Consider the following 17,402-nt stretch of genomic DNA (forward strand, 5'->3'; position numbering starts at 1 on the left):
AAACGTTGATTTTACCTGTTTAGCTTTTTGAAAAAAAAAAATAATCCAACTTTTATTTTAAAATACCTTAATATTCAACATACACGGTTATCTTATAAATTTGAAAAAAAAAATTCAATTCCTACTCACTTTAATTCAAAGTATTAATCCTAATTGGATATGGAGAAATTTTGCACTATAAAATCAGTCAAGCTTATACATTCCCAAATCAAAAGTTTCAATTCTCAAAGTTTTATTTCACAGATTTCTAACTCCTGCTTTTTTCAGGTTTATTTTTTTTTCTACATAATTATATTTCAACGTTTTTTCAACTTGAATCTAGTTTGGCCTAATTATATTTTATGTTTTTTTCAACTTGTCATCTACACTTTCTATTAGGGGTAAATTTGATTTTGGGTGCCAACCTTAGGAATAAAATATACTATTTTAGACGTTATGTGTAAAATTGTTCCTGACTGTAAATGTTAAGGGTATTTTTGAATTTTATCCCAATTAAAATTGATTTTCCAATATGGGTAAAATTTTAATTTTTTTTTATCAATTGTAAGGTGATAGATATGGTGCAAAGACCTCTTTAAATTGCTTTCTCAGTTTGCTTATACGATTTAGAAAGATAATCTGCTTGACACGATTTAAAATACATTTGTGTATTACTTGAAAATCATATGACTCGATTTTGACCAAGATCCCGATTTTGTGCCATATGACTCGTTGAATAATTCAAATGATATCGATACTGATGAAAATTATGAGGATCCTATAGAAACTCAGATGAATGAATTGAGAGATCAAATAGAAACTCATTTGTGGTGAAGCTTTTAGCCTAGTGGTTGAGAGCTTACATATGCCTTGGGAGGTTATTGGTTCGAATCACATCCGGGTCTGGTGGGGATTTTTCTTTCTTCTTTAATGTAAGCGTATTGCGCAAATTTTATATAAAAAATTGTATAATATACTTTTTTTAAAAAATAAAAAAAAATAGAGGGTGCCAACATAGTTGGGATGTCCGAATGCAAGTCTGAACACGTCCCAGCCTTTCATAAAAAAAAGATCAAATTACTTATAATTTGTTGATGAATAAATAATTTTTGAATAAAACATGTGTTAAAATTCTATTTATATATCTATATTAGTATTGAAAAAATAATGATACCGACATTTATGTAATTGTTAATTTGACTATCCATTGTCTAGATTATTTTTATCAATATTTATATTATTTTTATTTTTTATAAATAATATGGACGTATTCGTCTTTTTATATATTAACAGCAACAACTCTTTATAAATTTACCAAACATTAATTACCAATTAGCTGACAACAAACAGCTACTAGCTAACTGCGAACAGCTGTGAGCTAACAGCTGAACCAAACAGGTCCTGAAACTTATATTGGAATTGAAGAATTAGTAATTAGAATGGTAACATTTTTCTCTTTTATATTGAAATTTTATATTGAAATTAATTAGAAATAAAGTTGGATCTTATAATTTTTAGATGTGGATTACTAAATTTAGCCACCATTTCCTACCCCTAGCCCCGTGAAAAGACGAAATTGACCTTTCAACAAATTCACTCATCTTCTCAAATTTTCAAATCCTCTCAAAAACACAAAAAATACAAAACTCTCTAAAATCTAATGCGGGCTAATTTGGTAAAGAAAAAACATGAAAAATGACTAATGATACGTAATTTGTTCAAAAATATGTTTTATTTACGATTGTTGTAAGTAAAATCGAATGATTTTTTAAAAATCAATTTTTCGGTGTCGGTGCATGTGAAGAATATGCCTCCACCACAGGTGAGGGCATATGAACATTACGTCCCACCATAGGTGGAGGCATATGAACAATATGCCTCCACCTATGGTGGGGCGTGATGTTCTATGGTGGGGCATGATGTTCATACGCCCCACATGTGGTGGAGGCATATTGTTCATATGCCTCCACCTGTGGTGGGGCGTGATGTTCATATGCCCCACCTATGGTGGAGGCATATTCTTCACATGTCTGTGTAAGAATTTTTTTTTCGCAATTTTACATTTTAATTATTATTATTCTAAATAATTATAAATACTATAATTATTCTAACAAATTGTAAATATTATAACTATGAACATTATAATTTGAATTATAATAATTAACGTTATAATTAAATAATATATATGAAGTATGAAATATGTATTAAAACGTGTTAAAAACAAGAATTTCTAAAGAATTCTAAATATGAACATCACGCCCCACCACTGGTGGAGGCATATTTTTAATATTTGAAAATTTGAGAAGATGAGTGAATTCGTACAAAAGACAGTATATTTTTAATATTTTTTTCTTATTTTTTTCACATCCCAACATATATTTGTGATTTGTTACTGATAAAATAACGCATGTGTGAAGTGTAGATGACAAGATTCATGACCGAGAAAATAGTTTGATGAATTATTTCTCAAATTGACCCAATTTATCAATGTTAGGGGTAAAATTGCTCTTGGCTTCCAACATTAGGGATAAAATTGTACCATGTTAGACGTTAGGGGTAAAATTGCTCCTGACCCAAAATGTTAGGATTATTTTTGCACCTTAACCCTAAAAACAATAAGTTCTAAACAATTCTAAATATTAAAAAATTACAACAAGTCAATTCGTCCGGTTCCATGGAATAATAATAATTAAAATGTAAAATTGAAAAAAATAAATTCACACGTGAGCATGTGAACAATCTTTCTTAAATCTATCACAAATCGATTCATTAAGAAATGGAACCGGACGAATTGGCTTGTTGTAATTTGTTAATATTTAGAATTCTTTAGAACTTATTGTTTTTAACACATGTTTTACTTAATGTATATTATTTAATTATAATGTTAATAATTATAATTCAAATTATAATGTTAATAATTATAATTTTTAGAATTTTTAGAATAATTATAATATTTAGAATTGTTTAGAATAATAATAATTAAAATCTAAAATTAAAAAAAAAATTACACGTGGGAATGTGAACATCACACCTCACATTATTTAATTATAATGTTAATAATTATAATTCAAATTATAATGTTAATAATTATAATATTTAAAAAAATTTAGAATAATTATAATATTTATAATTGTTTAGAATAATATTAATTAAAATCTAAAATTGAAAAAAAATAATCACACGTGGGCATGTGAACATCACGCCTCACCATGTGGTTGTTGAGATTATGATCTTGTGATTCAAAGTTTGTTATTTGACTAGGTCTAGTTTTACCAAGTCTTTATTTGTTAGTGAGATAATTAGGGGAGATTTTATTGTTTGCTTTAAAATCTCCTTTATGGTTGCATTATAAGCCTATAAAAAGGCCATAAAATCTGTATCTTTCAATTGTGCAGAACATTGACAGATAGAATAAAATTGTTAGCACCATTTTCTTATTTTCTTCTGCATTCTTCTAAAAAAAATCCCAACAATTGGTATCAGAGCCTCAATGATCTTTAAGGGATCTGTGAGTATTTGAAGCAAAACTCAACCATGGAATGATTGAGGGAATTTTCTTGAAAATTGAAAATTATTCGGCATGGTGATTGTGAGAAACATGATCAAAAAGAAAAAGAAGGTTGGCATAAGGAGAAGCCTCGGCGTTTCAAATGCAAAAGAAAAAGTTACAGAAGAAAATGTTAATTTGACATTTTGAGGAAAAATTAGTATCTTGATATTGGGGAGAAGTGCTCCAATTAATAAAGGAAGGTCGGTGAGAAGTGCACCGAGAAGACATTTACGGTGAGAAGTGCACCGATAAGCTATTAGTGGAGATAAGTGCTCCAATTAGAAGATGATGATGGAAAGTACATCATATTTCAAAAAAAAAAAAAAACTTTGAATCAGGAGGGAATGTTGAGATTATGATCTTGTGATTCAAAGTTTGTTATTTGACTAGATCTAGTTTTACCAAGTCTTTATTTGTTAGTGAGATAATTAAGGGAGATTTTATTGTTTGCTTTAAAATCTCCTTTATGGTTGCATTATAAGCCTATAAAAAGACCATAAAATCTGTATCTTTCAATTGTGCAGAACATTGACAGATAGAATAAAATTGTTAGCACCATTTTCTTATTTTCTTCTGTATTCTTCTAAAAAAAATCCCAACAGTGCTGAGACATGTGATAGCCACACGCCCGTGTTTCGTAGAGAGAAAAAAAAAAATTCAAAAACCAAAACCAATAAGAGCAGTTTGGTCATTTCATGGGGCTAAGGGTGCGAATTAGTGACTTGATATAATAACATCCTTTTTAGATTCATAAAGAAAAATTTAGAATACAGGTCTTTATTGTTTTTGGAGTAGTGTAAATTTATTTTTAACATATACAAGGGTACAATTTACCGCTAATGTTTTTTTGGCAAGATCGATTTAATATTGTTTAACGGAAAATTTGAACGGATTGGTTTAATCATTATTTAATTGTCATGGTGAATTGTAGGACATTCTTACACCGGGTGAAATTTTTAATAATTTTCTTTTATAATATAATAAATAGACTAAAATATATTGTATTATTCATAATTAGTGTACAAGAAAAAAACCCACTTGAATCGTTGATAACACTGGAGAAACTTCTGATCGGATCACGTCCCTGTGAGGCGCCGTTGGGATCGGCCGGGGACACTCCGATGCCTAAGTCAGTAGCTAATATGGAGAATAAACTGTATTGACAAGGATGAGGGCACGTAAGAATGAATGTACCTTTTGGTAGCCCTAGATGTAGGCTATTTATAGTTGGAGAATTCGTAACCCCTAGGTAACTAGAAAGTCTCTATTAATGCTCATTTATTGGCGGTTATAAGTTACTCTTAACCTGACGGTTTTGAGAATATTAATGATTCATTTATGGCCGAGACGGCGGCCAGCCGTTATCTAGGAAAGTGGAGAGACTCGCCTTAGAGATCCGCCAGCGGATCTCTTAGAGCTAATCCAGGGAGATCCGCCGGGCGGCTTCTTGTGCTACGTGGCATACTTGAGGCAATTATCTCTTTTGGTCCTTGCGATAATATCCCGATGTTATCAGAAGCCCCCCCCCCAAAATGCCTTTAAAGTCCTTCAGGGCTTTTGGGTCCTCTGCGCGTCGTCTTATGCTTCTGCGAGCATTCTGTTCAATGTTCTTTTTATGGCCGACGCGTGTAGTAACATCATAGTTGTGGCGGATGATTTTTAAAGGGATACTACCAGCCTTTGATTTCGTCTTTTCGTTAGGTTTTGTTCCTTAAGAAATGTCTTTACTGGTGGCGAATCTATGGCTGTGGAGGAGGACCCTCAAGCGGCGAGGGCGAAGAAGAAGGGGGTAACCCTATTTTTTCGATTTTGCTTAGAGATTTTGGTTTGGAGTAGGTGGCCAGCCATACTCCATTGTATGAACCTTTGTGAAGGTTTTGAAGCTGTTCTATTCCTTCTTAGACGAAGTAAAGCTGCCCAGGGGTTCAACTTGCTACCTATCTTTGAGGTAAAATGATCCGCCCGCAGGACTTATAAATCCTTCTCTGGGAAGGGTATGAGAGTGTAGAGACCTTGCGTCTAAGGATCGTTTTAACTCTATTGGTGACCATGATCCGCCAAGTGGCGGATCTATTGTGAATGTAGAGAACTTGGGATGTTCTCTTTATGGAATACTGAAATTGCAACAGTAAAAGACGTAAAGTTGATCAACAATGTTTATTGATGGGAAAGACACCTTATTACAGTGAGTAGGTCTTTTACAAAGGAGCTTCATTTAATAACCTTTTAACAAGAAAAACCACATGGGATAAAAGCTTGCTAAAGGAAAAAAGAGTACTCAAGACCGTGAGCGCGCTCTATTTTCTGACAAAGTATTTGCGGAGGTTTTGGAGATTCCACGTGCGTGGTAGCGTATTGCCCTCCATATCTTGTATTTTGAATGTGGCTGGTCCAACCTTCTCCACTATCTGGTATGGACCTATCCAATTAATCCCTAACTTGCCTTTGCCTTATCGAGATTGGATTTTATCAGCTTTGCGAAGCACCAGATCCCCCATCTTTAGATCCACAAGCTTGACATTTTTATCATGATAAGATGCAATCCACTGTTTATACGCTACCATGCGTACATAGGATTGGTTCCTGTGGTCCTCGACCTGATCTAGGCGGTCCCTTAACCGTTTGCTATTGTCCTCTTCGCAATAAAAGGCCACTCGATCACTGGGGACTTGAATTTCAACTGGGATTACGGCTTCCACTCCATGAGAAAGGGCGAATGGCGTTTCTCCTGTAGCAGTTCTTGGAGTGGTACGATAGGCCCACAAAACACTTGTAAGTTGATCCGCCCATTTTTTGTCGTGTTCTCCTAGCCTCTTTTTTATCCCTTTTACGATTGTTCGGTTGGTTACTTCGGTCATTCCATTGGACTGAGGATAATAAACGGAAGCGAATCTGTTCAGGATGCCCAATCCCTCACAAAAAGCCTTGAATTTGCCACAGTTAAACTGTGTCCCGTTGTCGGTGATAATAGTGTGTGGAATGCCGTATCTTCCCACGATGTCGTCCTTAACAAACTCTACTATCTGCTCCGCTGTAATGGAGGAAACAGCCTCGGCTTCCACCCATTTGGTGAAATGGTCCACTGCCACTATTACGTACCTCTTTTGCCGGCGAGTTGGAGGAAATGGGCCAACAATGTCTATTCCCCAGAGGGCGAACGGACGGCCTTCAATAATTGGTTTTTGGATGTGCTTGGTAGTGTGTGACTCATTTGCATGAATCTGGCAACTGTGACAAGATTCTACCAAACTCTGGGCGTCTAACTCGGCTGTGGGCCAGTAGAAACTTGCTAACCTGGATTTTTTCAAAATCGTGGCGGATGCCTCATGTGACCCACAAGATCCCTCGTGTAGTTCCTTAAGGATTTGTTGTCCCTCTTCAGGTAGAATGCACTTCAGCCAAGGATGGCTAAAGGATTTTCTATAGAGACCATCGTTGATCAAGGAGAAATAAGCTGCCCTTCTGATTATCCTTCGTGACTCTTCTTTATCTTCAGGTAATGTTCCATTTAGCAGATATTGGCGGATGACCGTCCTCCAATCATCTTCCACTGTTGTGAGTAGAGATACCTCCGCAGATACAAATGTCGGAGCCATTTTTACTTCGAAGGGACAGTCCGGATCTGCCCAATTTGCCTCACAAGAAGCCATTTTGGCCAATTGATCCGCCTCCGTATTGGATTCTCTTGATATGTGAACCAATTCCCATCTGGCTTCTTTAGCTTCAAGGTTATCTAGCAATTTTTTGACTTCTGCTACATATTTGGCCAGGATCTCATCTTTTACCTCGTAATTCTTGATGACTTGGTTGACCATTAGTTTTGAATCGCTGTAGATTACGATCCGCTCTGGGGTGATCTCTTGAAGTAGACGTAGACCCAATATTAGAGCTTCGTACTCCGCAGCATTGTTAGTGGCATGGAAATTTAGTTTTGCTGCGTACCGCAATTTTATGTAATGGGGACCCTTGATCACAACTCCCACCCCTGCTCCCTCCGTCGATGAAGCCCCGTCGGTATACATCGACCATTCTTCTAACGGAGGTTTGGGATGAGATATCCCCTCATCAGTGAATTCATTTACGAAGTCCGCCAGGACATGACTTTTCAATGATGACCTGCTTTCATATCTTACATCAAATTCGCCCAGGCGGATCGCCCACTCCATCAACCTTCCCGAAGTGTCCGGCTTCTGTAATACTTTTCTCATTGGTATATTGGTACGAACTATTACTGTATGCGCCTGAAAATATGGCCTAAGGAGAATTGCCGTGGTTACAACAGCCAGTGCCATTTTATCTAGTTTTGAATATCTGGTCTCAGCATCTTTCAAAACCTTGCTCACGTAATAAATTGGGAACTATTGGCCATCCTCCTCCCGTATCATGACCGTGCATACGGCTTTATCCGTGATTGATACATACATGTATAAATCTTCTCCCTTCAAAGGTCGACTCATCATAGGTGGTTCTGTGAGGAACCGCTTGATTCCTTCGAAGGCATTCTGACAATCTTCATTCCACTCGAATGCTTTTTGCTGTTTGATAACTTCGAAAAAAGGCTGACATCTACGGGCTGAGCAAGAAATAAACCTGCCCAAGGCTATGATACGCCCATTAAGGCGTTGTACCTCCTTGATGTTCCGGGGCGCTTGCATCTCAAGAACTGCTTTGACTTTGTCAGGATTTGGGCTAACTCCTTTTTTGCTGATCATGAATCCTAAAAATTTTCCATATGTAGCTCCAAAAGTGCATTTCTCGGGATTTAACTTGATGTTGTGGTGTCGCAGTACGCCCAGTACTTCCCTTATATCCTCCGCGTGCCTTTCTGCCGTCATGCTTTTAATGATCATGTCATCTACGTAGACGGAATAATTACCACTTTTATTGTCCGCGAATATCTTGTTCATCATCCTCTGATAGGTAGCTCCCGCGTTCTTGAGCCCGAAGGGCATAACTTTGAAACAATAAGTGGCTTGATGCGTCACGAACGAGGTCTTGATTCTATCCGAGGGCTCCATAGGGATTTGATGATAGCTAGACTTTACATCAGTAAAGGAATACATTGCGTGACCGGCGGTTCCATCTACAAGCATGTCTATGCACGGCAAAGGATAATTATCTTTGGGGCAAGCTTTATTAAGATCTGTGAAATCGATGCACATACGATAAGATCCGCCAGCTTTCTTGACTAGTACGACGTTCGCCAACCACTGGGTATAAAGCACCTCCTTGATGGCATCCGCCTTTTGGATCTTGGCGATTTCATCTTCAATCACTTTTTGCCTTTCCGGACCATGGTTTCTCCGCTTCTGAGCCACAGGAACCGCATTTTTGTCAATGTTGAGTTTGTGGGTGATCACGTCTGGGCTAATTCCGGGGAGTACTTCATCTTTCCATGCGAAAACATCTTCAGCTTCGCCAAGTACTTTGGTGATTGCGTCTCTGATCTCACCTTGTAGGCTTTTAGCTATCCGCACCTGCTTCCCATCCGCCATAGGGTACATTTCGGTTTCCCCCAAAGCCATCGTGACGTGTTCCTCCTCATCTTCCTCCTTAGATTGAGGGCGAATCATTAAGGATGCGGAATATGTCTCTTGGGCCTCCTTCTGACAACCTTTGACCATCATGCATCCCTTGACCGTGGGAATGTAGAGTGCTAAATGGCGAATGGAGATAAGAGCTGCAACTCCGGAGATAAAAGGTCGTCCAAGGATAATATTGTAAGCTAATTGTCCGTCTAAGACCGAAAACTCCAAATCTTCTCTCCAAACTTGATCATCCCCGATAAGCTCGCAATCCAAAGTAACCTGACCTTTCGTCTGAATGGTATGACCAGTGACTCCTAAAATATCGACCACAGTTGGTTCTATCCGGACAGGATCAATCTTGAGTTTGGCGAATGCTCCTCGCGTAATAATGTTACATGAACTTCCCGTATCAATCATTACTCACCTCATTTCCCAACCTTCAACCATCATGGTGACGACCAGTGCATCCGCATGGGGTGCAATCTTCTGACTTGCATCTGAAAAAGGGCGGTTTAATGACGTTCTTTCAAGGGTGGTCACCCTTGCCTTTTTTGCTGTTGGCTGATAACCTGGTCCGCCAGCTATGACGTTAATTATGTCTTTTCTCTTCCTTTTCGTCGAGTCCTCTTTGAGTCTAACATCAGTGTAGCCATCTTCCTTGTGATATTTATAATAAGTCTCATGAGTGGTCATATCTGTGCGACCAGCACTTGGCGGTGTAACTATCAGTGATTTAATCCTAGAGGAGAAATTTAGTCTTTCCTCCGTCATGATGTTTCAGTGTGAACGAAAAATCCTTTATCTGACCAAGGATTCCACGTTCACCGCACCAATTGATAACACTGGAGAAACTTCTGATCGGATCACGTCCCTGTGAGGCGTCATTGGGATCGGCCGGGGACACTCCGATGCCTAAGTCAGTAGCTAATATGGAGAATAAACTGTATTGACAAGGATGAGGGAACGTAAGAATGAATGTACCTTTTGGTAGCCCTAGATGTAGGCTATTTATAGTTGGAGAATTCGTAACCCCTAGGTAACTAGAAAGTCTCTATTAATGCTCATTTATTAGCGGTTATAAGTTACTCTTAACCTGACGGTTTTGAGAATATTAATGATTCATTTATGGCCGAGACGGCGGCCATCCGTTATCTAGGAAAGTGGAGAGACTCGCCTTAGAGATCCGCCGGACGGCTTCTTGTGCTACGTGGCATACTTGAGGCAATTATCTCTTTTGGTCCTTGCGATAATATCCCGATGTTATCAATCGTCTAGGCGTTTGAAACAGAAAATTTATATGTTTAGTCTCAATAGGTGGCTTTAGTCTTTTTTTGGGTGTTTTTTTATGCCTAGGTTGCGATCAGAACAAAGTTTTTTTATCTTATTTTATTTTATTGTATTATAATTCTTTTTTAAAAATTGTTGTTCGTAAATTGTGTTTATTATTTTTAAATATTTTTATTTGATTTTATTTTCTACTTGTTTTGATTATATGATATAAGACTTTAATGATATTGTATCATAGTTTTTAATGAATTATATTATTCTGATCGCAATCTTGTTTGAATTATTTCAATAACATTTATTGAAATATGTTGTTGGCACATTTTAAGAATATATAATTTAAATATACATGTTTTTTCTATGTTAAATTATTTTATATTATGATTTTTAGATAGTATAATAGGGACCAGAATGCGACACATCGGGCGACAATGGCGGAATCGGAAAATGTCAAGATTCAAGCAAATGCATTCGAATACCAACTGTGTATTTCTAGTAATGTGTATGAAAAATGAAGAAATGATATTTATATGAACTTGAATGGGGTATGGATGTGCGATCTTGGGTTGAGTTGATGAATTTTGCTGTGAGAATGTGAAAGTAAATGAAAGGAAAAGAAGAGATGGTTGTTATATAAGAATAAGGGTAGTTTTGTCCAAAATGTGTGAAAGTGTCTAATTTGGTAACTTGGAGGCAAGGTGGATTAGATATATAAATTGGGGTCATTTATTGGGTCAGATTAGTAATTATCCCTAGTATAATATCTATTTTTTATTATAAAAAAATAAGGGATAAGTTGCAAAAAAATCCACCAATATTTACAGCTAGGAGCAATTCTTTTTCTAATGGCTAAAATGGTGTAATTTTACCTATAATGTTGACAACCAAAAACAATTTTACTTTCCTAAAAAAAGCAATTTTACTCATAACGTTGTCAAGTTGGTTCAATTTGAGAAATGATTCATCAACTGTCTTCTCGGTCATGAATATTGTTATCTACACTTCATATGTGAGTAATTTTATGGCAAAAAGCATCCTGAGGCCCCTGATATTTCATTGTTTGGTGCATTAAGCCCTCAATCTTTTATTTAGACACATTAAGCCTCTGATCTTTCATCATTTGGTGCATTAAGCCCTCGATCTTTCATTTAGACACATTGAGCCCTTGATCTTTCATATATGAGTATATTAGGCCATTCCGTAAATCAATTAATATATAGGTTTATTAAGGGCATGTTTGGTTTTTTTGAATGAAAGAATGCTTTATTGGCTGATATCAGCAGAAAGAATTGAAGACAAAAAAGGCGGGGAATGATACCATTCTCCACGAACAAACAAAGAATTGTCTGCTCTAGCCAGGCTATGAGCTGCGCAATTCGCTGATCATTTAACAAAAGAGATAGCTATATTATCTAACTCTTGAACTAAACCTATACAATCACTAATAATATCGGAAAAATAAGAGCTGTTTAGTGTTTGCTGGTTTATTGCTTGGACTACCCGCAAACAATCCAATCTGACATCGATGTTTCTGTATCCTCCTTCTTTGATCCATGATAGTGCCTCTCTGACAGCTATTGCCTCCGCTACAGCAATATTTTGGTTAGGTTTATATAACTGCAGTGTTTCGCATTTTCTCTAGACACTGCAACATTTTGGAGCTTTTCACGAAAAGCTCTTTTCATGAACAGTTGTTTGTAGTTACTTGTCATTGATAAAATTACCCTTATTTCCACAAAATGTGCTTCAATTTTAACATTATTTTTATTTTTAGAACATAATTATCGAAAAACAAGGTTTTATTATGTTCAATAAATTTTTTATTTTTTATTTAAATTATTTTTATTATTTGTATAATATATTTTTTATTTTAGAATTTGTTATTTTTAGAACATCATTTGTTGTCACACCAAACATGCCCTTAATAAACCTATATATTAATTGATTTATGGAAGGACTTAATACACCCTTATATGAAAGATCAAGGGTTCAATGTGTCTAAATGAAAGATCAAGGGCTTAATGCACCAAATGGTGAAAGATCAAGGGCTCAATGTGTCTAAATAAAAGATCGAGGGCTTAATGCACCAAACAATAAAAGATCAGGGGCCTCAGGATGCTTTTTGCCTAATTTGATTAGCAACAGATCATAAACATATGACTAGATGTGAACACATTTTAATTTTTTTTAAATAATACTATATATTGTACGAGTTGCGAAGAAAAATTCAAAATATTTCTCCGAATTTATAACTATTAATCTCAAATTCTATTATTAAATTTCAGAAAATATAATTTTTTTAAATGAACTGATATGTAATTGTGCAGAATAAGATACATAATATATCTGGGGTAAAAGTGCAAAAATACCCCTAACATTTTGGGTTAGAAGCAATTTTACCTTTAACGTCTAAAATGGTGCAATTTTGCCCTAACGTTTGTAGCCAAGAGCAATTTTACCCCTAACGTTGGTAATTTGGGTCAATTTCAGACACTATTATAAAACAGAGATATTTTTGTTCATTATTTTGCACCAATTGCATATCAATTCATTCTAAAAAAAAGAATTTCATGTTTTTTATAATTTAATAATAGAATTAAAAATTAATATTTATAAATTCAATGAATTTTTTGAATTTTTTTGTCTAATTCGTACAAAAGTCAGTATATTTTTTTTTATTATTTTTTTTCACATCCCAACATATGTTTATGATTTGTTACTGATAAAATGACGCACATGTGAAGTGTAGATGATAAGATTCATGACCGAGAAGACAGTTTGATGAATTATTTCTGAAATTGACCCAATTTATCAACGTTAGGGGTAAAATTGCTCTTGGCTACAAACGTTAGGAGTAAAATTACACTATTTTAGACGTTAGGGATAAAATTGCTCCTGACCCAAAATGTTATGGGTATTTTTGCACCTTAACCCATATATCTGTTTTATAATAATGTCTGAAATTGACCCAACTTACCAACGAATCAGGTTGTTTTTAACTCCCAACGTTCTAGAATTGGAGATTATAATACTTAGAGAAGTTAGAATTTCTTCCTGTTGTGGAGCAAGGCGAATTTTTCTCGCGATACAGAGTCCCGTCCCCCGCACACCAAAATCTAACCGATCCTCCCCTGTTTTCTTCTCCCAGATCACTACGATTCCCTCCATCAGATTCACGATCCTCAACTCCCCTTTTTATCGACAAAACCCAGCAAATACTAAACCCCCAGCAAAAAACCCTAATTCACCGCCGTTTTTTCGCCAAATCCCCTGGTTTTATCCCTCGACCATCCCATTTTAATTTTCGTTTTTTGATTATCATTCACTAAACCCAGAAATCCATCCCCATCCACAATCAATTTCTCCCAATTCCCCCCATCGCAAAGCCCTAATCGACTATGAACCCAACAATCAACTCTGGTAATTTGTTTAATCGATTTGTTCTATAAGCCAGTTTGCCATGGATAACTTACCAGACGCTATTCACATGATAACCCTAGAAGACGAAGCTAATGCAGGATTAATACTACAACCTGAAGACACCACGCCCCCTCTTAGACCATCATCGTGGAGTCTGGTTGGCTCCTTTGTGATTTCAAGAGGAATAAAAACACAATTTATGAAAAATGTCCTGGCTGATTTGTGGAGTCCATCAAGAGGCCTATGTGTTATGGAACTGGGACCAAACTCATTTCAATTTGAATTCTTCCATCCAGTTGAAAGGGATAGGGTTTTAAAGGGGGGGGGGTCCTTGGACCTTTGAACAGCAACTGCTACTGTTAGCTCCCTTAGAGCCAGGTCAGGAACCAAAATCTGTTGAACTGCACAACACTGACTTCTGGATCCAGGTACACGACATTCCGGTTGGCCTTATATCAGAGAGAGTAGCACTCCACATTGGAAATTTCCTGGGAAGTTTTGTGGAATCCGACCCAAACAACTTCACAGGAGTAGGTAGAACCTATCTGAGAATACGGGTATCTGTGAATGTGTTCCAACCACTGAAGAGGAAACTAAGAATTAGCAGAGAAGGTGGAGAATTCTCCTGGGTATGTTTCCGATATGAGGGACTGCCGACTTTCTGTTTTTTCTGCGGTTGTATTGGACATTCAGACAAATTCTGTGAGTTATTGCTAGATGTCCCGGACCCGGATAAGGCTGAAAGAGCTTATTCCACCTCACTGAGAGCCTTGACCTGGAGAGCGGCACAACAGGTACGTTCAAAATACTTACTTCCTTGTCCACCGAAGGTGCAGGAGACCAATTTCACTACTTCTAAGACAAGGTATGGTGACTTTAGAGCTACTTCAATCCAAAAGCAGAAGATTTCCTCAGAGACAGACACAAGCTCAGGGGAAATAAACATCACTAATCCTAAGAGAAAACGACTGGAGGAACCAGATATTCAGATCACAAATATGGAGGAAGAGTCTCTGATTCCCCCAAACCAGAAAAACGGTAAACATCTATCAGCTCAGACAAAGAATGATAAAGAGGTGGGTCCTGTCGTCCAGGCCCGCCTAGGGCTATGAGTACTCTCAATTGGAATTGTCGGGGGGTGGGCAATCCTCGTACAGTTCGCATGTTGAAGGACTTAGTGTCCAAAACAAAGCCCGAGTTTGTGTTTTTAAGTGAAGTAAAATGCAGCAGAGAAAAAATTGAAACAATAAAGAAGAAGATTGGTTATGAGGGTTTCTTTATAGTGGAGGCAGTCAATTATGGAGGGGGTCTGGCCCTTCTCTAGAAGCAGAAAAACTCGGTCAGGCTACTCCGCTTCTCGCGGAACTATATTGATGTGGAAATAAAACTACCAAAACAGGAACCCTGGAGATTGACAGGTTACTATGGACACCCGGAGAGATCACGAAGGAAAGATTTTTGGGATTTAATAGTTCAGCTATCAACTCTCTCTTCTCTTCCTTGGATTATAATTGGGGATTTTAACAACATCAGGTCTCAAAGTGAAAAATCGGGAGGTGCAAGACAGAATCCAGCTATGATAAGAGGTTTTAATTCAGCCATTGAACTAAGTGGTCTATCCGACATTAGCCTGGAGGGGTATCCTTTCACATGGGAAAGGGGGCGTGAATCAGGTAGATTAATCGAAGAAAGGATAGACAGAGCTCTTGCTACCTCAAATTGGCGGCTTAGGTTTCCAGATGCTAAATTAATAAATGAAGAAGTCTCATGCTCAGATCACACAGCCCTTCTCCTATTGGTATGTCAGAATAGAACACAGTTAAAGCACGACTTCAGATTTGAAAATGTCTGGATACATGAGAGTGACTGCAGGGACAGGGTTGTTACTAGCTGGCAGAGTGAGGTCGATACCTCTCTTCCAAACAGGTTAAAGGAGTGCGGAACATCTTTACTTCAGTGGGGCAACGAGTTGAGAAACCAATTCAAGCTGAAGGTGGAAAATTGCAAACTAATAATGCGCTCCACAAAAAGAAGGAACGACCTTGAAGCTGTTCAGGCCTATAAGGCAGCGAAAGAAGAACTGGACATGCTGCTGATTCAAAAAGAGAATTATTGGGGTCAGCGGGCGAAACAACAATGGTTAAAAGGGGGTGATTTAAACTCAAGCTACTTCCATAAAGCAGCAACAGCTCGGAGAAAGAAAAATAGCCTGCTCAGACTAAAAGGAAACGATGGTGAATGGAAGGAATGGGGATCGGGCCTCGACGACATCATCTCATCGTATTTTAACGGTATTTTCACATCTGAAATTTGCGATCCGGATCCTATATTAGCTAATATCTCTGGAAAAGTTACCGAATCAGATAATGAAGAACTCCTTAGATCGTTTGTCCCGGAGGAAGTTAAAAGCGCAATTTTCTCAATGCATCCAGAGATGAGTCCAGGGCCGGACGGTTTCAACCCATGTTTTTATCAAAAGTACTGGGGTGTGGTGGGGGAAAAAGTAACTGAGGTGTGTCTCCAATGGCTCAATACGGGTGTGCTACCAGAGGAAATCAATGAAACAACGTTGGTCTTGATCCCAAAGAAGTCAGCCCCGGAATATGCTTCTGATTTGCGTCCAATTGCCCTATGCAATGTGATTTACAAGATAATATCAAAAATGTTGGCAAACAGGCTCAAGTCTGTACTTCCTAGCATCATATCCGAACAACAGAGCGCCTTCATATCAGGGAGGCTGATCACAGATAATGTAATGCTTGCCTTTGAAGTAAATCACTATCTTAACAGGAAAACTCAAGGGAAGAAGGGGTATGCAGCGCTAAAATTAGATATGGCAAAAGCTTATGACAGGGTGGAATGGAACTTTCTTGAAAAGATGATGCTCAAACTGGGTTTCTCTCCCCTGTGGGTTCAATTAATTATGCAATGTGTCACCAAAGCAAAGTACAGGATCATCAATGGTCCACATATGATTGGTCCAATCATTCCACAGAGGGGGTTAAGACAGGGTGATCCGATCTCACCATATCTCTTCCTAATATGTGCAGAGGGCCTGTCTGCTGCTTTATCGGCTCTTGAGTCAGGGGGAAGAATTCATGGATGTGCGATTGCACCACAGGCACCAACAATAACCCACCTATTTTTTGCTGATGATAGTTATCTGTTTTTCAGGGCTTCAATTGAGGAAAGCGAAGCAATAAGACAATGTCTTAAACAATATGAAGAAGCTTCTGGACAGAAGATTAATCTGAATAAATCCTCTCTCCATTTCAGTAAGAATGTGCCAGCAACCATACAAACGAGTATAGGAAGCAATCTGGAAGTGGAAGTGGTAGCAAGCCCGGGAAAATATCTTGGACTTCCATCATTGATTGGAAGAAATAGAAGGGAGGTGTTTGAGTACATTGAATCAAAGATCACGAAAAGAATAAGCAGCTGGAAAAATAGATTCCTATCAAAAGCAGGGAAGGAAATTCTAATCAAATCGGTGCTACAATCAGTTCCGTCCTATGTTATGAGTATGTTCCTTATCCCTATTACTCTTTGCGAAGAGATTGAAAAATTATTAAACTCCTTCTGGTGGGGCTCGGAGGACGGACAAGGAAAGAAGATACACTGGAAGTCATGGGAGAAGCTAT

Source organism: Euphorbia lathyris, chromosome 3 (genome assembly GCF_963576675.1).
Source record: "Euphorbia lathyris chromosome 3, ddEupLath1.1, whole genome shotgun sequence".
In the NCBI taxonomy this organism is placed as follows: domain Eukaryota; kingdom Viridiplantae; phylum Streptophyta; class Magnoliopsida; order Malpighiales; family Euphorbiaceae; genus Euphorbia; species Euphorbia lathyris.